The sequence below is a fragment of the Notolabrus celidotus genome, chromosome 3 (genome assembly GCF_009762535.1).
Source record: "Notolabrus celidotus isolate fNotCel1 chromosome 3, fNotCel1.pri, whole genome shotgun sequence".
NCBI classification, from domain to species: domain Eukaryota; kingdom Metazoa; phylum Chordata; class Actinopteri; order Labriformes; family Labridae; genus Notolabrus; species Notolabrus celidotus.
Genome location: NC_048274.1, coordinates 21,797,324 through 21,820,295, shown reverse-complemented (window position 1 = coordinate 21,820,295; position 22,972 = coordinate 21,797,324).

Sequence of the window (22,972 nt, the reverse complement as noted above, 5' to 3'; positions counted from 1 at the left end):
ATTCTGGTAATATGACTTTAATCCAACCTGTCAGGATCACACTTGGCTCATAATTCTACATAGTACATCTACATTATGGTAGAGCTGTTTGAGTAGATTAAACATGTGGTCATGTTATGGCTGATAACTGTTTATATCTGTCTCTACACAAAAAAAAAATCTGAAATTGAGAAAAATATTAAACAAATGAGTTTCAGTAAATATGGATTCCTTTGAGTTATTATATGTTTTACAATGGATGAAGTCCATTTCATTTTATATAGAAGATGAATATGTTTAGCAATTACTAGTGTTGTAGTACTCAAGACCAATCTTGGTCTGGAGACCGGTCTCGAGGCCGGCTATTTCAGGTCTCAGACTCGTCTCGGAATCGAAAGCACCTTTAATCGGTCTTGTCTCGGTCTCGGACTGGGCAGACTCCGTATTTCATATCAAGACCGGTCGAGACCACCACAGATGCACTCTGTGTCCCTGTCATTACTGTGATAAGAGAAAAAACAAAACCTAAAGAGTCAAAAGAAAGGCAACAAAGACAAAACCAAACCTTGTTTGTTGCTGTCAATAGTATTCAAAACAAACTAAAATAAAATAAACAAGAGTTTTTTAATTTGTTAACTCTCATAATGATTTTTCATTGATATGGTCTTGGTCTCGTCTTGGTCTTGCGCTGTCTTGGTCTTGGTCTTGGTCTTGGTCTTGACTCGGTCTCGATTCCTAAATGTCTTGGTCTCATCTTGGTCTCGGTGCAGGCTCTGCAGAGTTTTTGGATGCTTCTGAGCACAAAAGCAGATTATGAAGACAATAACAACCATCTCAAGAACTTTGGCACACCACATGTTGCTCTTCATTTATACAGGCTACAGCAATGTGAGGTGGAGGAGAACTGAAGCACCTCCCAATATTTTAAAACATACTGCATGGTAATCTTAAGTAAGCAAAAATGTGGTAGATGTTATGCAAGGAATTAATATACTATGTGTTTCTCGCATTAGTTGTGATATGTATTCATAAAAAGTAAAAAAATAAAGCTTTATGTCTGAAGTATTATTCCTGGTTAGGTTATTAATAAAGCTCAATTCTGAATTATTCTTAAAAGGAAGAAGACTGAGTGCAACCATAAGGACGATTTGGGACTGTGAATAAGATTCTGTGGAGTGGTGCTTGCAATCGTGAGAGTGGGTCTGGGAGAGTTATGGCTTTAGCTAGCCTGTAGTTTATGTGCACTCTGGGTAAAATGCAGAGCACTTTGAGGACGTTTATCATAAAACACAGGGAAGGGACCGGGATGTAAAATGGCTGCTCTGCCCAGCCTCAGTATCTGCGATCTGATATAAACTCTCCAGATAAATAATGCATGACTGTGCTGTTGAAAAAAATGTCAAAGTGCCTCTTATTTCTTGCTCTGACAATTATAATGCTTTGTAAGGTTTTTGTTTTGCTCTTTTTTCATTTGGGGAAACTCCACTTCACTTTTATTGTTCCTGGAGCCAGACAAAGTGGTTTTCTTTGTGCTAGTGTTAACTTTACGGTACCTAAGAACCTTATCGGGAACTAAACCTGCACAGGCTTGTTTATGCTACTATACAGTAATCAGGGATGCACCATATTGTTTTTGAGAACTAACCAATTTAACCGATAACTCCTCCTTCTAGCCCATACCAATGAGATTATCAATATTATTTTTTTACATTTTTGTATTTTAAAAATGTAGTTTATGCACGCCAGTATAATATTGTGGAATTAGGAGATAAAAAGTGGTCACGATGTAAACGCATGTTCACTGGAAGATTCATTACTCAAATGACGGTATTACGCTGATGATGATGCGGTGTTGTTCTGTAATCAGTCCAGTATCAGAGAGGACACTGAACAAACCGCCTCAGAGGAAGAAAAGTGAACTGTCTTCCGTGGAGTACATCTATATTTTTTCCCTATGGATGAGGGAGTGCTTTTATAAATGTACAGGGGTGTAACGAATCATCTACTACATCGATGTATCAATTTATATTCCTATGATCCGACTACATATATAATTCTAACATCGTTTCAAAAGGTAATAAATCGATTGTATCGATAATAGGAAATAATGCATTGGATTTAAGCACGGCAGACTTTATATGGATGTGTTTTTTTAGCACTTTTAATAATAAAGACGTTAAACGTTACTCAATTCAGGCTGCCTGTCTGTGATGTCATCGCCACACGCCAGCAGACAACAAAACATAGCATGGCGGATGGCAGAGGAGAAGATGGTGAGCGAGAAATTATCAAGCCACCATTTCAGTCCAGCGTGGAAACACTGGCTTTTGCAAAGACGGAGATGTTCTAAATAAGTCGCTCGCTGTTTGTAGGATATTTAAAGGTCAAGTAAAGTACCACGGCAACACAACAAATCTATCCAGCCACCAACTAAGGCGCCATGGGATTTCACACAACACCGACTGTCCAGGCACCTCTTGCAGCGTTCCCGCAAGGTAACATCAGCTCTGCAGAAGCCTCAGGCCTCACCAGCATGTTTAGTCAGAGACTAGGCCAAAACTCGGCTTATTAATTGTTGTTTACTTGTTTGTTTGTATCCATAATTAATTGATTCCTGATTCCCTTACAAGAAACAACAGGAATCCTAGGATTGTCCAGTATGAAGGTATTTATTTCACAGTCACACTGGTTGAACTTTTGGCTAAAAAGTTACTGTATCGATTTCAAGTCACTTAATCATTTCGGATCGTATCGTTCCAAATGAACCAATATCGTCCTTTAATCGTATCGTCAACCATGAATCGTGATACGAATCAAATCGTTGTTAAAAAGAATCGTTACACCCCTAGTATACATCTATAGGATAAGCCCTCTCCCCCATAGTGAGTTAGTTATAAAATATACTGTATTTATCTACAGCATTTTTTTCCAAAAAAGTCCAAGATGAAAAAAATACCAATTTACAATGATATGTCACAGATACAGAGTTAATAATTTTTCAAATGTAATACATTTAATACCTGATTGTCCCAGCAGCAAAAATAACTAACTCTTCCCACTTTCTACCTTTTCTTGGTTTATTTTCACAAAGACATAAGCACAACCTATATCCCCTCCTTTTAAAGGAGTGGGGACTCCATGCACACTGGCAGTATTTAGCAGGTGACAAATGGAGTTTCCCAGGCTGAACCAGCCCAGAAGGCTCAGTCGGATAGGTTGATGAATGTAGAAGTGAGCCTCGACAGGCAGGTTTATTTTTATTACGTCTGTCACTGTACCTTTGCAATGCCGCCACAGCAAACACTTTTACACATTATATGCTATCCAGGGGGAAGAAGTGGTCCTGAATCACCGTGAGGAGAGTAAAGGTAGGCCATTACAACTTCTGGTTGCACACTATTGGTAAAAATCCCGCTCACAGTAATGCTCCAGAACACGCCATGCATCTCAAAGTGTTACATGGGATTGTAAGACAGCCTTGAGGAAAGAGGCCAATCAATTCATATGGACAATTTCTCTATATTTTCTCAGAGACGCCTCATGGAATAAGACGGCAGGTAGCTGAGGAGAATTATATATCAACATTTAAAGTACAATGCTCTGCAAGTCACAGTACGCCTTCTGCATACCCATATATTGAGTGAATACAACAAGTCGACAGAAGGCAAGCGTACAAGGAGCTGCAAAATAACGTCCACCATCATCCCATTCCCCTCCTCTCCCATCCAGAGAAACACACGATGGCAGGGAAAAACACTGTTTCTTTATTTGGCTGCACACAGAGTACTTTATCTATTTGACGGAGGATGTGAAATCACAGAAGAGGAGAGTGGAGAAAGAGGGGGAGGAGATATTCTTTTTAAGAAAATGATTCATGGGCTGGAGGCTGTGCAACTCATGAGTCAACAATGTACTGTGGGTGTCTTTGGGGGTGTGTTCAGTGAGGGTGTGTATCAATAGGTAATAAATCTCTGAGCATTCCCAGGATGAGGACAGACTCACAGGTGTCTCGGTCTTAACACAGCAGCTTCAGCAGTACACACAGGTCACGGAAATGTTGTGACTCAGGGATGAAAAAAAGTTAGTGTGGATGGTGACTTTTAAAAATGTAGTTAATGTGCTGAAACTTTCACATTTATATTACTAAACGTGTTGCAGTTGATTCTGTGTGATGGTTTCCTGTGGGTTTCAGTTTCATGGACAGATTTTGAAAAGATTTTCAAATGTGCGCTCAATTTAAAAATCAAATGGTGATTTAAATGCCCTATTGTATCACTGTGCTCTGTAACTTTTCACTTCATGACCAAGAAATGTAGCTGTAAGGACTGAACTTCAAGGTGTTGAAGCAGGTAGTTATTAAGTTAGTATGAAAATAAAAGGTAATGGCTTCCTTTACAGGTTCTTTACTTGTTTCTTTACTCTTCAAAGGTCATTATGTACTATGAAACTTTAACAATAGCGAGAGGAAAGAAAGGTTAGTACAAAAGCATCAACAGTATTGACTTTAAAAATGGACGTCTACCTTCTTTCACCTTGTCTCATGTCAGGCGTCACTTTAGACCTCAATCAAATTAAGAGCGGCCAAGCTGAGACCGACTCTTTTCCACTAAAATGAGCAAGGAGAGCCACTCTGACCCACTTAATGGTGATAAAATGCTCTTTAATGGGACTGGCGTGATACAGATTTAATGTAGTGACTTAATGCCGGGGTCTCTCACCTCTCCCTAGGGCTCTGGGGAAAGCTAGCATGATGTGATCAAAAGCCCCTGCCACCTGATGGGCTGGATGGAGACCCTGTATAATCAAGGTCAGCGTGGGCCTCTGGATAACACAGGACTGCCACTGACCAGTCATTTTGATTTTTACCCTCTAATATGTTTTTTAAAAAGCCGATTTCCATCATCAGAAGTTAGTCCAAAGTGTTTTTTGTTTCACTGACATATTTGGTTTTGCCAACAGAAGTTGTTTGGTGACATTAATAAGATGGTGTTGGCTTTCTTTATATTTCCTGACTTAAACAAGTACCAGCAGGTCAACTCTGTCAGCAGTGTCCTTGAAAAAAATCAGGCCTGTTGTTTAATAGTATATTACTTATGGCACTTATGGTTACCAAACTGGGGTCCACGCCCAAATCTAAAGGGGGGTGACAAAGGGGGGCACAAGGTTTTGTCTCCATTGAGGTTATCAATATTAGCTTACCACATATTGACTAATATCATTATAACATAACCTGCTGCATATTTTCTATAGCTGCTGGTTGATGAAACTTAGTGGAAAAGATAGATTTTTTTTTCTTCTTTAGTAAGAGCACAAAAGTTGTAGAATTGAAGAATTGTATTTTTTCACAGCAATGCATCACTTTCTTTCTAAGAGGTTCATGGAGGAGGGACTCAGTTTTCCTGTTGGGTCTTATGGAGCCATTTTTACCCCACAGACTAATACATCTATAAATTTGGTTGGAAAGTCTGTTGTAACCATAGACTGTATAAATAATGGACGTAGTATCCGTGACGTCACCCATCTGTTCCTGAGCGCTGTTTTGAAGCCAATCGACAGCGGCAGCCATATTGGAAATGTGGAACTCAACCATAGTGTGAAGTAAAGAGGAGGAGTTTGAGCCTCCTAGCCAACAGCTATGTGTTCCTGTCCAGGAGTCAAGTCAGTCATGTCCTTATTTGGGCAAAAACTCATAATCTTAATATCTTCTGAATCGTCGCGTTAGAAAAAAAATAGAGCCAAGCTGTTTTCTGAACCAGGCTGTAAACATGTTTATTAATGCTGTAACGATCGTCTTTTTTGAATTGGTGTCTATGTGGTTTCCGGTGTTTCTGCAGCCAGCCTCAAGCAGATTCTCGATGAATTGCAGTATATAACACTTCCTCATATTTTGAGACCAGAGGTTGCCGCTTGGCCTCATCACATCATGTTACAGCTCAAAGTGGGGCACTGGTGGCACAGCGGTCTAAGCGCCCCATGTATAGAGTCCTTGTCGCAGAGGTCACCTTTTCAAAACCCGGCCAGTCGACCATTTGCTGCATGTCTTCCCCCACTCTCTACTCCCCACATGTCCTGTCTCTCTTCAGCTGTTCTGTCATTAAAAAAAATGCAAAAATGCCCCCCCCCCCCAAAAAAAAGAACCCCCAGTGTGGTCCACCAAAATGTGGACTGAAAAACAGGATTTTGTGACAAAAAAACCTCACACAAGCGTGTTGTTGAAACTGAAGCATTCAGTGGTATGCACTAAAGGTGGCTTCTCAGGGAAGTAGGAGACGTGTTCAAGAGTTAAACTCCTGTAATGTGAAATATACATCCTTACAAGAAATATCCCTGAAAGACAAACTTATTTCAATACAACAAATCAAGGGGCCGAGCAGTCTAAGCGCCCCACATACAGAGGCGACAGTCCTCGTCGAAGAGGTCGCCGATTCGACACCCGGCCACAATCATTTGCTGAGTGTCTTCCCCTGCTCTCTGCTCCCCTCATTGTCTGTCCCTCTCCCACTGTCCTATCGAATAAAGGCAAAATAAAAATGCCCCCAAAAAATACATATGTCAGCAAAGTGCTTCAAAGAAAATATAAAATATAGATAAAAATCAAACGTATATTCTTTGCGAAGTGATTAATTAATAAATCAAGTAATTGTTTCAGCCCAGTAAGATTTTGTTGAGGTCCAGGCAGTTTTTAAACATAGATTGACCTCTTTTAGATCCATGCTTACTCTTACTCTACACACTAACTCTAAAAGCAGAATAATGCCATCCTGTAACCAGAGGTCAGAAGTCCACCTGGCTATCTGGTGAACTGGAAAAATGCAACCGGGAATATTGAGAGGCTTTCTCTCTATCACACACAATCACACTCTGAGTGTGTGTGTGTTGACAATGCACAGCTGAATAACCGCACAATCTGTGCTCTCAGATCAAACGATTACAAATCTGAGTTTCTCTGTATGTGACATCTCTGAACTCCTCTTTGTGTTGTGTCATTTGTGTTTCATTCAGCCAGAGGAGCTCATAGTCTCCAGTTCATCTGGAGTTCAAATGGAGCATCAGGGATTGTTCACCCAGTTGGTGTGTGTGTGAGGTGTCTTATAAGGAGCGGCCAGGGAGGGATCCTTTCAATTAGAGTGATTTATGAGAGACCTTATTGAGCTTATTACGCATGGGCTAAGACTGGGAGTATTCTGCTCGGTACAGAGGGTCATTTACGTGTTGATTACATGAAGAAGAATTGGAAGCTTCATAAATATTCCTTAGAGTATCAAATTTAATCCTGACTGTCATTAATCTACGATAACTCCACTCCATTAGTCATAATGAACTTCATCTACCTGTCTCTTTCCTCCACACTATCCATTTTAAAGCCACTAACAACAGAAATGACAAAAAAAGTGTTATTATTACGCTCATCAAAGATTACTTTTTTGTTGTAAAAGGTGGAAATTATGAAACTCTCTGCTTCTTTTAAATGTGCAAATAATGCATATTTTTTACAGTAACAAGAATAACTACCTTCTCCAAGGATTGTCTAATGGTGGCACTAATAATGTTATCTTTCAATGAATCTTTGCAGCAAAGCCAGCTTTTTAAATCTCACACAATCACGTCCTCATTATGCAATTCAGCAAAGACGAGTAACTATAATTCTCAAACTTAATAAAGATTAAAACAAATCTCCAGCACTCTTAAAAAGGTATAAACATGTGTTATTTTTTCCCTTGTCTTGCAAAAAAAAAAGGAACTGGGGAAAAGTTTAATGACAATTGTGTAATTTAAAAAGTCAGCAGAAAGGTATTATTAACAAAAGAAGTATCACGACAAGAAGAGTTGGTCTGAAAATCAGCTCTGCCTCTGTTGGCACACAGTTTGAGGAAACTGAGAATGAGGGGATATTTTCTGGCAAACATATGCATGAGGATGTACCAGTGCTGACTGGAATATGATTATTATACAAGATAATCATATATTATTGTTGCAGATTTGGTGAGTCATCACAAAAGTGATTTGAAATTTGATGTAATTGTGTAATTCGTGAAAAGTTTGAAGAAAATAATGATAAAGAATTTCCAAAAAAACAAAAAGGGAGACTCCGTGTAAAAAAGGTTTCTGACAGCAGAAGAAGTGTCTGAAGTGAGAACTGTTAAAGGAGGAAACAGCTCTTTAGAATCCAACACGCCCCTGCAACAAGCTAGCTCCACATTGTTATCATTAGGAAGTAGACTGGGGACCAAATGTTAAAATAATCAATCAGACTTTATTTGTAAAGCACTTTTCATACAATGACATTGTAACACAATGTGATGTACATTTAAAAACATAAAATAGAATACATTTAAAATACAATCCTAACATTAAGAACATGATATATAGAAGAAGAAGAAGAAGAAGAAGAAGAAGAAGAAGAAGAAGAAGAAGAAGAAGAAGAAGAAGAAGAAGAAGAAGAAGAAGAAGAAGAAGAAGAAGAAGAAGAAGAAGAAGAAGAAGAAGAAGAAGAAGAAGAAGAAGAAGAAGAAGAAGAAGAAGAAGAAGAAGAAGAATTAATAAGATAATAAAACACTAATTAAACCAATAAATAAAAAACTAAAAAACTAAGATGCTCTCCTTAAATAAAGTGACTAAAATTTGAACTAGATAATAATACATAAATAACGTAAGGTGAATTAAAACTATTATAAGAATAAGACTTAAAAGACTCCAAAGGTGGGTCATCAGTTTGCTTTTAAAAATGCTTATGCTCTGTGCAGCCCTCAGATCTTCAGGTAGGGTGTTCCACAGACGTGTGTCATGATAATAAAAAGCTGCCTCACTGAGTCTTTGTTCTTACTTTTGGTACAATTAAAAGTCGACTACCCGAAGACCTGGGGGCTCTCACAGCCTCATATGATAAAAGCAATTCTGATAAATAAAAAGACCATTAAGAGATTTGAAAAACAATAAAATAATCTTAAAATCGATTCTAAAAGATACTGGAGGCCAATGCATAGACTTTATAATTGATGTAATATACAGTATTATCAAGGCAAGGGCAATAGTGTGATCCCTGGAGCTGTGTGACAGTCTCTCAGTTGGCGCTGATGAGAAACACACAGGGTTGACTCTCCTCTATATTTAATCAAACTTGTTAAGTAGGCGTGCCGTATCATTAGAGATAAAATAAATCCTATCTGACAGCTTTCATTGAGGTTGTCTTTAGAGATATGGAATCTCTGCTCATGTTCTTCCGCAATAGAAACATTGGTTCATTTCCTGTCTACACGGATGAGCTGCCCAATTTTACGCCAGCCTTTGAAGGTAATTTTACATTGGCGAGGCCTCTCTGATTTCAACTTTCTATGCATTATTTACAGAGAAGAAAGGGGGGCAGGGCAGGTCTTTCGAAACACTCCTTGCCCCAGGTAATTATCCAGAAGTCCTGGTCCAGCCCCGTTGATGAAATGTGCTCATGTTTATGCACATGAAGGGGATTACACATTCAAACAGTCGGACCACTATTTCACTTCCTCACTGTGTAATTATAAACGGATTAGACTGCATTCAAAATGCAAAGACACCCTCTTGTTTGGAGCCATATCCTGTTCCAAACAATATTGCCTGTTTGAATGCATGTATTTGTCTTATCTCAGGTTATTCCACGTGGGAGAAAAACAAGGTGTTGGGAGTGCACAGTGAGAACAAAAAACACAAAATGGTGAGACAATAATTTCTATTTTAAATCCATGAGGCTTCACAGTGTTAAAGTCATAATGGGCTGCAGGCAATGAAAGGAAAGACATGGTGAATTAATTAGCCTGGCAAATAGAGAGACGCCCTGTACTGACCCCTCAGTGTGGTTTTCTCCCTCCGCCTCTCTGCTAGCCACACAATCAGTAGTGTCACTAATTAAAATATACCAGCTCAGATTCTGTCCTTTGTAACTTGGAGCAGACACACCCCTGAATTAAAAGTGGAAACGGTGCACGCACAGTAAGTGACTGAATGAGAACGTCTGTTAAACCACTTTCTCTGTTTTAATTTGATATTTTGGTTGTCTGTGATGGAGTACGTTGACTTTGCTGTAAAGCCTTTTTCATGAAAGAACAGCGTACATAGAATATTGCACACACAGATGCCCCCCCCACACACACACACACACACACACACACACTATAATAACATCACCAGGGAAGCAGAGGGTGATAATAAAAGCTGGTAATCCATTTGGTGCTTACACATCCATATAGAGTTCAGAGGTGACACTGGAGATGGAGCTGGAACAGGAAAAAAGAAGAGTGATGATTTCCTGACAAACGCAGAGTCTGTTTTTATGTTGATTACAACAAATACATCAGTTAGTCTTATACATCAGTTTTTAGACTAACTGATGTATTTGAGATTCATTTGAATTAAAATGCATAATCTTTTCCGATAGGGATTCACAGATGTATTGACTGAACATCGGTATAAGAAGATATCAGCCCTATTGATGAACATAGTTGTTGGCATATAATGTGTTATGAACTATAGCTGGGCGATATTGAAAATGATGTTATCACAATAAAATATTTCATATCAGTGGATATCGATAATTATCACGATAAATACCAAAAGTGAATGCATCACGGTTATTCAGTGTTCAGTTACTACGGTCGCGATGGACATTAAACTTATGCTTGTTCTCACAGCAGAAGTTGTCTGTGCTCTTCCTTTACCCACATCCTGAAATTGTATTTAACTAAGTGTAATAAAGTGATAGTTAACACGGATTCGACATAGTGTCAGACTAACAAATCTGCTTTGAGATGGTAGGTTTTGAGCTCATTAGCGCCATTCCCTTTCCCGTTGTTGGGGGATGTAATTACAGGTTTATTTATATCGAATTTGCATTGAGCATTTGTTATATTTACATTGAAAAAAATTATATCCTGAAAAAAAATATCGTTATCGAATTATCGCCCAGCCCTACCATTAACCATTGTCAGCAGCAGATGTGTATCTACTGTGCAGCATCAATTCAATACTGACATCTGCTGATTTAAAGAGAGGTATTTTTCATTGTGCAAAAGTCAAACTCTCTTGGTTTGAATAAAATGTCAGCAGTGAGGGAGTATTTCACCATCTCTGAGGAAAACCAGTGACAGTTTTGTAAGACATGTTCCCATGACTCCCTAAGAGGAGGGAGCGCCGGTAAAAGTATCAATACATCAAAATCTCAGAGCTCTAGTGAAAAAGAGACACAACGAATTACGAAGAGGTAATTAAACATTACTTCTGGAATAAGTTAAATTAATTCCATTACATGTTGTTTTAAAAATGTGTAATGTATTAGCCCTGATTTTCAGTCAGTGCATCCCTACTTCAAAATGATCATATAGATGCAATGTAGGGTATGGAACGCATTTCTAATAATTGTACAAATTAATATTTTTTTCAAACATCCTTTAAAGCTCCTGATTAATCCTGTTTTTTCTCCCACATCTGAAAACATATAAATTAAAAAAGACATTAATTAAAGAGATAATCAGATAAATCTACACTACACAAAAACGTCTTAAAAAAACATGTAGGTTTATTTGAAGACAGTGCCTGTACACCTTCACTGTCCCATCTTGCCTCTTTCCCCTGGACACAGTAAATCAGTAGCAGGACAAACTCAGTAGAAGTTACTCTGTGCTTTTAGTGCACCAACAGTGTTACCAGAAGTTTCAGTGTTGTTGGTGGGCATTAGGCCACAGCATCAGTTCTTTGTTTCTTTTTCCTTTAATCAGGAAGAAGTCCCGCTGCACACTGCTCTAATGCTTGTGGACGGGCAATATTACAGCTAAGGGAGCCATCTGGCACATTAGAGGGGTGGAGGTTGAGGGAGCAGGCCCTAGTCATTCCAACAATAAGGAAGAGTCACACCAGAGACAGAAACAATAACTGCACTTCCTCTACAATGGTGCCCCCATGCACCCAAATGCAGAAAAATGACAGGAGGTGACGTTCCCCGCTGCATTACTTTTGAGTTACGGCGGCGATTTGCAATTCAAAGAGTGTGAGGAGTGCTGACCACAACACTAACGCCTCCACGGGCCTACTGAGGCAAATAAGACCGGGGGCAATTTGCAGCCCCTTTTGCTTGGAAACACACTTTTAGGCCAAGTCATGTAAAAAAAAAAAAAAGAAGAAAAGATAAATACCTAAAATAATGAGGCTAAATTTTGTTTTCTAAAGTAAAAAAAGAGGAGGGTGTAGTGGGAGTTAAGTTTATGTCAAGGCCACCTTTTCTTGGAGCAACTTTGATAGAGTCAGCCTTGGAAATGTTGCAACGTAGCTTACATGTTCCACTTGTAAATTAATACTTTGCATATCTGCTTAACTGGTGAAATCACCAGTAAAGTCTTACTTTGGAAAAAAAAGTATACATATAGTGGATTTGCATTTGTTTGAAGCAAGCAGAGTTCAAAAAGTGAACTTGTGGTTGAGCATTTCTATGTAAAAATAAAAAGCTGTTATCTTAAAAAATATTTCAATTATGACTGCCACAATCTGAGACAATCTCACCTGAACTATTAATCATTGATGGTGACTTCTGTTCTGCCATATGGAGCAGCAGCATGTGAAGAGCACAGAACTTGCTGATCCTCTGTAACTGGGCCCAATTAATCCTGCCGGCTGCATCACCCACATCAGGTCTGCAGCGTGCTCAGCTCCAAGTCAGAGAGAAATACAAGTACTGTATTTCTCCCGGCAGCCTGTCCAGTCAGAACCACAAGAACTCAAAGCAGCAGTGATTAATGATGGAGAGGTAAACTACCGCAGATGATTTAAGATGACATAGGAAAAGGAGTGGCAAAGGGAATGAGCTTTAAGAGCGAGGAAATGTTTTCAAGCAATAAACACGGAAAAATAAGAAGCAGCACCAAAAAGGTTTCTGGAGCCTGAGGTTATGTTTTCTGTAATTCCACTGACCAGCAGTCCAAAACCCCAAAATACTTTAACCCTGAATAAGTAATGAGGGCTAACATCATGGAAATACACGTTTAACACAGTTGATGTAACAATTATATGTAAGGCTTCAGAGTTTTTGAGTCATGGGTCCCCTATGTGAACAGGGTGATTATAATTCTTAATCAAGATAAATGACAAAATACCTTTTAACGTTGGGTCTGTAGAGGCTGTGCTTTGAAATGAAGGCTTCTATTCACAGTCAGATTTAAAAGGTATTTGGTCTCAGCAAAGTAAGGGCAATGAGAAATGTTATTAAATGCAAGGCTTATGGGATATAAGTGTGTGTGAATGAATGACACCAAAGTCTTTACACTCATCTAGTCCCCATAAAATGGATTCTAGAGTAGGGATGCACCGAACATTTTCGTCCGAAAGTGGCCCAAAAGTAAATTTTCGGTTTTCGGCCACAAGTCTTTTATCAGCATAACAACACAGCCATAACAGAATGTTGTGATGACGCAAGCAAAAACCGCAGCCAGTACTCGCTTGTCTGAATGAGGGCCAACACGTCTGCAACCGTTGTTCCTTTAATTGCAGCACTAAAGCGTCTTCTAAGCAAAGAGGTTGAGACGGACCACATAATTTTCAACTATGTTCATAGAGAAAAGACAGAAAGTACATGTGTACATTTTCTGATGTGACTACCTGTACAACTAGTTGATTGATCCATTGGTTGACCTCTGCAATGTGAGGAGGCAAAAGCCACTTTCTCATGCTAAAGAATCAATCTGTGCTACAAGGAGAATCTATGGCTGCTAATCTGCTACCGCTCGGCTCAAGGTGAAGAGCAGTTTTCTGTTTTTGAGAGTACGAGCACACGAGCTGCTGGAGGTCTGCAACATCAACAGAGTTTTCGCTTTTAAGTAAGACATAGAGATGCTTGATGTGGAAGGCTTGATGCAGACAGTATATTGCATGATGTTTCCCACTTACATTTCCTCCACACCGCCCCCTAGCATTTACCATGTTTTTGAAAAAGCAGACTCAAAAAGCAAGCCCAGAGGAAAGGATGCACCAACTCTGTATGAGTTGTGTCTTAAGTTAGAGTGTTCACCCTAAACAACATGTTAAACAGTCCCTCCAGGATTTCGCAGGTTTTTTTTTTGTGATTGCTGCGGCCCAAAAAGGCTGATTTTGTGACAGCTTTTTGAAAAAATTGCAGTGACAGATGCAAGAAACAATTTAAGCTATTTCCCCTATAACATCTAAGGGCCAAGTAAATATGCTAAATGATTGGCAGTTGTTTTTAGTGTTGTTGATAGCCTTACTAAAAATGCTTGAGATTTCAACTATTTTAACAAAATATACTTTATTTGCGCATTACTGAGAGTCTCCATCTTAATCATCCAGACTTTGTGAAATACTGCACTGTCATATAGCTAAACAATTAAAAACAATATTATTTAACTTCAAACTGAGTGGTAAACCATGAACTGCTGTCAATTCATATTGGGCAAATAATTTTCCTAAAACAAACAAAAGATTCTGTTTTCAACAGATGCTATATTGTATATGTGCTATTTTCAAATGAATGTTTGTTCAGTGATTGTATTTATATTTCCCCCCTACTTTGTAAACACTACTGTACTAGAAAAAAAACATATTTAAAATAAATACAACTATAGCTTATTAATACTAAAAGGGTATTTGAGTATCTATAAATAACAACGTTGCAATCATCACTTGTCTTGCCTGCTGTCCCCGCTTTTCACCCATTCTCCGTGCATGTTTTTCTGTTGAAAAGTGCCGATCAAGTGAGGGCTTATGTTTATGTTCCACCACCATATTGCATGCCGGGCAAAACAGTTCACCCCAGCTTTCATGTAAAACATCCGGAAACTGACTTGCACATACTTTGGCGGAAATGTGCTTTTTTTTCTCGTCCAATCGCGCAGATTGGTTGACTTTGCTTTGATAGTTGCGATCGCGCTATCGCAACTTCCTGGAGGGACTGGTTAAAACTGGTTTGTTTGGGGCGCTGGTGGCCTAGAGGTCTAAGCACCCCACATACAGAGGCTATAGTCCTCGTTGCAGGAGTCGCCGGTTCGATTCCCGGCCGGTCGACCATTTCATGCATGTCTTCCCCCGCTCTCTACTCCCCACATTTCCTGTCTCTCTTCAGCTGTCCTATCAAATAAAGGCAAAAAGGCCAAAATATAACTTAAAAAAAAAAAGAAAAAAAAAGTTTCTCTGCAAGAGAAGTTTGTCAATTTGACTTTGCACCTAACAGGCATAAGGTTCATCTTAACTAGAGGAGTGGAAGTTGCAAACTAGACAAAATATTGCTGCAAAAATGATTATTTTACTGCGAATGGCCAATCTCTGGAAAGCTCTTTCTTAATAGTTTATGTGGCACAGTGTTGCCTTTCATGCCTGATTACCTCAGAACAGGCTAACAGCAGAAAGAAACTACACTTAGCACTTGTCAGTCAGCTGACAGCAAAGCCGGTGAATGTAGAATATGACCTATAAAGCATTTGATTAGGTGATAAATATAGTCTGCATCTGTAATCTACAGCTCGTGTAAAATAACTACAGTCACAGTGAGTGGTTGAATCATCATCATCAAACCACAACATATGGTAGTAATGGTTCTGATGATGTAAAGTGGGAGAACTTTCACCACTAAGCAAATTCAACATGAGAAACTATGACAGTATAAGCTGGCTAAGCCAGGAACGATCACACTCCCAGCAGAACCAGTTTCCTCTGTAACAGTTTTCATAAAGATCAACAACAGCTGCATCGTAAAAGACTTGTCAAGGCTCAAAATACAAAACCTGTCATTATACGACAAGAGCGGAACTGTCTTATAAAGAACATTAAATGATGATGTTGCATTTTCAGTCAAATTCATGGACGTTTTTCTGTCTTTGTGGTGAGGTCAGTTTTCCACTCAGCAACTCGTACGGGACCCTACACATCCATTCTGGCAGTTGCTTAAACTTGTTGAGTCACATAAATGATTAAAAAGGTTGCTGTGTTTATATACACACAATAATAGATCCTTTGCAAATATTGTCAGGTTTCTATTTTGCAATCAAAGTAATGGCGAGTATTGAAATTTAGCACCGATACTGGTGTGCTTAAATTTCCAACAGTCATTTAAAGCTGCAGTGAGATGAACTCAGAGGTCTGACTCACACAGCTAAGGGCTTTAACGTTGTGTTATCATCACAGACCGTTTCAAATGGAAATATCCTTTCAGAGTAGTTGGGAAGATAATTCACAGTAGATTTGGAGAATGCCATCAAAATACAAATTCTACCACATTTTATTAGAGTATTTTATAGGGATGTCCCTATTAGGGTGGCAAAATTCTGGGAATTTTCAAAGTTGGAAACTTTCCATGGGAATAAACGGGAATAAACCAGGTATTTATTAAATTGAAGGTTGGCTCTTAATAGGGAGCTTAAATATAGTTGGGGAAAATATATTGCAAATATATGCAAAGTACAGTTGAATATCTATGCTATTCCTCAATCACATGCCCAGAGCACACTGCTTACTGAAGGGCTATTCAGACCACGCCCCAGACATGCACTTTTTATTTGCATGGTGGATGGGACTTTTTTTGGAGGGAGAGGGGCTCTTTTCATTTAACATTTTTAATTGGGGCTTTGTTGGGATTGCATTTGGGGGGGTGAGTAATATTTAACTCAACATTCATGTTTTTGTTCTTCAATGAAAGAATTGATTGTTCAATAAAATATTTATCACTTGATAAAGTTATACTTACAAATAAATCTGTTTTAATTGATAAGTACATTTACCTGAAATTTTCCATCCCTTTGCAACCCCAGTCCCGATAAGCTTTTCTAGCCCCCGATCTAATTTTTTGAATATTGAATATTTGCCGATATCGAGTCCCGATCAGATACTTGTGTTTGCCTAGAGAATAGTTGCACAAGAGATAACAGAGTTGAGCATCACGCTGTTTTTTTTTTCTCTAACAGAAATAAGTAACTAAAACAATAACTAAAAATATGTGTTATGTTTATTCCATTCAACATAATCCAGCTAGCATTGATGTAAAACCCATAATCTGTTTTACAAGCTCTGCTTTATGAGGCCCACGAAACTGGTGTGTGTGCATTACAGCACGCTTAAATCTGAGGCTGCTCTGAACGAAACTCTCACGAGATATTGCGTGATTCACACTTAAAGCTGCTGTTGGTAGGAATGGTGTAAAAAATGTTACTTTTTTTTTGCTGGGTTTAGAGAAAAGGTCATGAATACCCCTACTCATCGGTAAGTGGAGTAATTTGAGACTATTACGAAATCTCTGCGTTTTCCAATGCCTTTACATAAAGCATTGTTATTATTCCCCTCATTCCCGTTATGACGGACCAATCAGAGCTAATCTCCAATCCTCCATCCTGATTGGTCGAGTTGCGGCCCCACTACGTTGCCCTGATTAGCTGGGAAGCCAGTACTTCCTCATAGAACACGCACAATGATCTTTTGTGGGTGGGGTTACGGGAGCAGAGAGGGGAGGGGTAGTGTTGACATTCGAATCTCTCTCCAAACTGATGTTTGTATCACGACTACCAACAGCAGCTTTGAGCGAACTTTAAGCGAAATGATCGGATGAGATGAGCGGCTCAAATGCTGATCATCGATCAATTAAAAAATATCCAGATCGGCTTCAATCCGATAACTAAGATTGGGATCAGGCCATTCCTAGTATTTGTATTTCAGTGTTGTGAAGAGTAATCGCTTATATATTTTAAAGCAAGGAGCTAAACTGATCGAATGCACAGAACAGGAACAGACATTTAAGAAGGTGAAAAAGTCAATGTGAAAATGCTCGAAAGCCAAAAACAAGCAGGTAAAGCACATAACTGTAGATAATTATCTCAACATGTAAAGCATTCAGCAACTCAGCATCTCATTACAGCCCAGCACATATTTGGTTTAAAGTCACTTTGATTGTGTTTGACTTGAGCAATAACTGAGCCTGTTGGACCAGAGTCTGTCTGCGTTCGCCTATAACTGGAACCAACACAGCGCACACTCCACGCAGCATCTGGCTTTCACATTATATTTGAGGCTGAGATTTGAGGAGCCTCTGAAATGTGTTGGAATTAAATTAAAATGTGCGTACTGCCTGGGCAAACTGGACACTTTCCAAGAGTGCATTTCACACACCATAAACACTACAGAAATCTTTAAATGTATAACCTAAAAGGGCACTGCTGAGCCTTTAAAGATTCTTCGGGCGGCGTGTATTCAAAAACCCTCCAAAAAATAACAAGCTGTTTTGCATTTGAAAGAAAAGGAGGAGGCACTAAAGTCCTCAGAATTTATGGTTTTTGAAATCAAAGTTTGCTTTTCTCTCTTGCTTTTAATTTGTTCATATTTCACAGTGACGAGGAGAGCTGGAGCTGTGAGGGAGGTAAAGTGTAGATGCATGGGAGTGTATCACTCTAAATAATGACTGCAATGATTCAAATCAATAGGGATTCTAAAAATGTATATATATTATATCCTCTTACTCCATTTCTTTCTACGTAAAAATTATAACAGCAGCCGTCATTTTCTCTTTCAATGAACACAACAGCTCTCACACTGTAGATCAGCACAGCACAACTTTCATTAAATCTTTGCAGCTTGTTTATCTCTTTTATTCAATCAACAAAATGAATAGAGGAGGAGAAAAACAACAGCATCAGAATCACAGCTTCAACAACATCACTGCAGCGTGTTCAAAGTAAACGCATTCATGAAAGAAGTAAACAGGAAACAGCTTTGAACCTCAAAGGGAAGGTGTTTCTCAACTGCTGTTCTCAATATCTGACCCAGACGGCTAACAAATCTCTTCAGCACACCCTCTAATGCAATCCCCTACTAGTTATCAAATTTAGGTTCACATATGGTGTGGCTTCTGAGTGATCCTAAAAACAAACGGGTACTAAGACCGAAAATCTATGTCAAATAACCATCATCTGTACCAGAGGCGATTTACAGTCAAACCAATGTCTCGTTAGCAGCTTTAGCAAAACTCCTGCACGATATGGAAACAGATATGATTATTTAACATAATACAATAACAAATCTGGTTAAAGCTAGCAGGAGGGACACAGACCCCATTCAGAATCTCCACCTCTTCTTATTATTCCTCTCCAAATCTAATCCTGTCAGACAATAAACGACATAAATGCACCTAATGGGATTCTGGCCAGAGAAAATATGTTGGCGTGAAGACAGATACAGACATTGGGGTGAAAGAGGGAGGGGGAGAGAGGGAGAGAGATAAGTGGGGTACCTTTACTTCTCCTGAACACACACAAGAAAGCATGAATCTAAGGTCAAGACGTGTGAAGGCCTACAGGTTTCCCAAACTGTGGATCAGGGCTAATTCCCATGGCTGAGTGCCGGGTTGTGGCTTCAAACAGCATCGCGTTTATTTAGTGGCTCTCTGGAACATTCCTCAGGTCTCAGCTGAGGCCGAACAAAAAGATGTCTGGTGATTGGATGAACTTTGCTTAACATTTTTTATTTCAGTGTTGATGAACAAATCAGAGGGTTTTCCATGTTGCTGTTGAAATTCTCAGATTTTGTCACCTGCCAATTTGTGCTTCAGCTGTGGAGTATGTTGTCAGTTCACATCAGCACTGGTCCCACACTGGTTCAAGCATGTTTGCCTTGGCCTGATACCTGCGTCTCCCCACAAGGTTAGAAGGCTCAGTGGAGGGATCTAGATCTGCTGACATCCAGGAATACGGAGCAGCAGTCATATTTACACAAACTGGCACAGAGACAGAAAGAACCCTTTACAGCAAGGAGCTCTGTAGAAGAGTAAGAAAAATAAAAGATAGAAAAGAAGACTCTAATTGTGAGTGTCAGTCTGCATTAGTAAAGAAATCACTCCACTAAATGCACGTATACACACCTTCCCACAGACCCTCCCTCTAATGGACTTTGCTCTGTGATAAACAGTCCTGTGCCTCTTCAGGACCACCTACCCGGCAGAAAAAGTCAGGTCATGCACCTGGAAATGGTCAGAGCCACAAACACTAACAAACGGCGTGTGATTAAGGTTGGCTATTACCCAGGACCTTGGCCCACACCAGAGCCAGACGGAGGGGAAGATAGGGAGCACGGCGAGCTGGCAGAGGAGGGCCAGACTAAAGACATTATCGGGAGGGAGGGAGGAATTCTTAATACAAGCAAAGAGCCAAATCCAACTTTGACAAGATTAGCTCAGAGCTTAGCTTAGCTGCTTAGCTTAGCTTAGCTTAGCAAGGACTTTACTCTAAAACGTACAGACACCTAGAGTAACAACATAAGCACAGGTGCTGGGAACAGACTGGTGTAAAATAACTCATTGTAATGGACCGCACTAATCTGTACTGAACAGGCTGGCTTTTAAATACTCTGAACTCCATGTTTTTCTTTCACCAAAATGTGATACTGATGTCGTCATATGCCATACCTCGAGTACAGCTTATTTAAATTTCTACTGAAGCAAAACTATGGTTAACAAAAATATGTACTGGTAAATAATTTAAAAACATTTTTAAAAATCAATCAATAGCTTTTGCCCGATGTAATCAATGAAAAATATCAACGTTTCTCTGAGTGGAGCTCACAACACATGACAATTGTATCAATTTTTTTCAGTTTGACTAAAATCCTGCAAGTTGAACAATCATACTGTAAGTATTCAAAATCCTGTGCCATCGCTTCTAAGGGACAAGTTGGAGCACTCTGGAGTGGATCACCTCCTCACGGCCTGGATTCTGGACTACCTCACCGATCAACCGCAGTATGTGAGGGCCCAGAGGTGTCAGTCCGACACCATCATCTGTAGCCCGGGGGGCCCCCAGGGAACGGTTCTGGCTCTGTTCCTGTTCACCCTCTACACTGTAAACTTCACCCACAACACAGCGAGCTGCTACCTGCAAAAGTTCTCTGATGATTCCGCCATTGTTAGCCTCATCACCAATGGGGACGACAGGGAGTACAGAGAGCTGACGCAGGATTTTGCAGTCTGGTGCCAGAGAAACTACCTCCAGCTCAACGCAGGAAAGACCAAAGAGCAGGTGGTGGATTTCAGGAGACACAAGCCCCCTCCTCCCTCACCAGTGAACATCCAGGGAATGGACATTGAGATTGGGAAATCTTACAAGTACCTGGGTGTTCACCTGAACAATAAACTGGACTGGTCAGACAACTCAAACGCGCTGTACAAGAAGGGACAAAGCAGACTCTTTCTGCTCAGGAGACTCAGGTCTTTTGGTGTGGATGGGGCTCTTCTGAAGTCCTTCTTTGACTCTGTGGTGGCATCAGCCATCTTCTTTGGAGTGGTCTGCTGGGGAAGCAGCATCTCTGCTGCTGACAGGAAGATGCTGAACAGACTGGTGAAGAAGGCCAGCTCTGTCCTGGGCTGCCCACTGGACCCTGTGGAGGTGGTGGCTGACAGGAGAATGATAGCAAAGCTATCTTCTCTGATGGACAACACGTCACACCACCTCCAGGAGACCATAACAACACTAAGTAGCTTGTTCAGTGACAGACTTCTTCACCCGCGGTGTCTCACAGAGAGATATCGCAGGTCTTTTCTTCCTGCAGTGGTCAGACTCTATAACCAATAATATATATATATGTTTTAAGATATGCTTATTTTTACCTCTTTGATTTTAATTGCTAATAACTTTTTAATAATTGATATTTTATATACTCTTGTTTGCTTTATACTCTTTTGCACTGTCTACTTTGCTGCTGTGATACTTAAATTTCCCCGTATGTGGGACAAATAAAGGACTATCCTATCTTACTGCAGGTTTTGTTCTGCAAGACATTATTAGACTCAAAGACCTGTTAGGGTTCGGATTGAGAGGGAAGTTATTGGACAGCAAAAAAAAAATAATCCTCCCAGTTGTTTTTACTGTAAATCACATTATGCTCCAAAACGCCCTCCAACAACCCTAACACCTCCTACTGTGACACATTAATTATAACTTTCTGTATACGGCCTATCCCAAGCCATGAATACGTAATGTCCCAGAATGACTCATATTCACATAGCAGACGCCCAGCAGTGAATAAATACAACCTATCCATCACACACTGCCCAGTGAAAAATTATTGAAGGCCCGCAGAGACAAATACACAGCCAGGCCTCAGCGAAGGAAAGAGTGGACTAAAAACAGAGAGTGAATTTAAACAGACATCACAATGTACCAATTATGTCCTCTACACCAAACAAGACCTGATCACCTGAGAGCTGACAGAAACAGTGAATGTATATGTCAGAGTTATGGAGGGTAATGAGCAGGTGTTCTTTTCAATTCTGACTTCATATTATTTCAGTCCAAACAAGGTTTCAAACACGGGTTGGGACTTGATGTTTCTCTCTCCTGAAAGCCGTCTCTGTCTTTCCTCAGGATGGTGAAAAATGCGGCGGAAACTGGCAGGTCATTCGTCTCTGTTGTCCCAGTGGGTGGTGTTGGCCACAGGTTGACTAATGGTCCTGTTGAAATGCTTCAGATGTCTGAGTAATGACAAGCTATAAAAGCTAAGCTGACTATAAAGACATCTAGTCTGGAATTTACTGTTTTCAGGTGATGAGAGTAACTGAAATATTAAAATGAGAAACATCATAACAATATTAAGGCTGTGGAGGGGGTTGGTTAGGCACTTATTAATTAGTCGATCAGTCCAGAGGAAGCTCTAAAGACTGGAGGATTTCTGGATTTCTGCAAGATCAGGTACAGTTGTAGTTATTTACAACATTAGTTACTTGTATATAGAATTGTCAAAAGTATTCACATTCATTGCTCTAGTAGAAGTATAGATACTAGGGTTTAAAAAGACTTCTGTAGAAGTTGAAGTATCAACTCAAGCTTTTTACTCAAGTAAAAGTGTAAAGGTACAGGTTTCAAAACTACTTAAAGTATAAAAGTTAAAGTAATGTAAGGGAAAATATGCCATTAAGGACAAAAGCTTAGGCTGCTCCCCAGAGGCCTATAGTGCACTACCCCACCTCCCCAAAAAACATGTTTCTAGAGGCCATAAT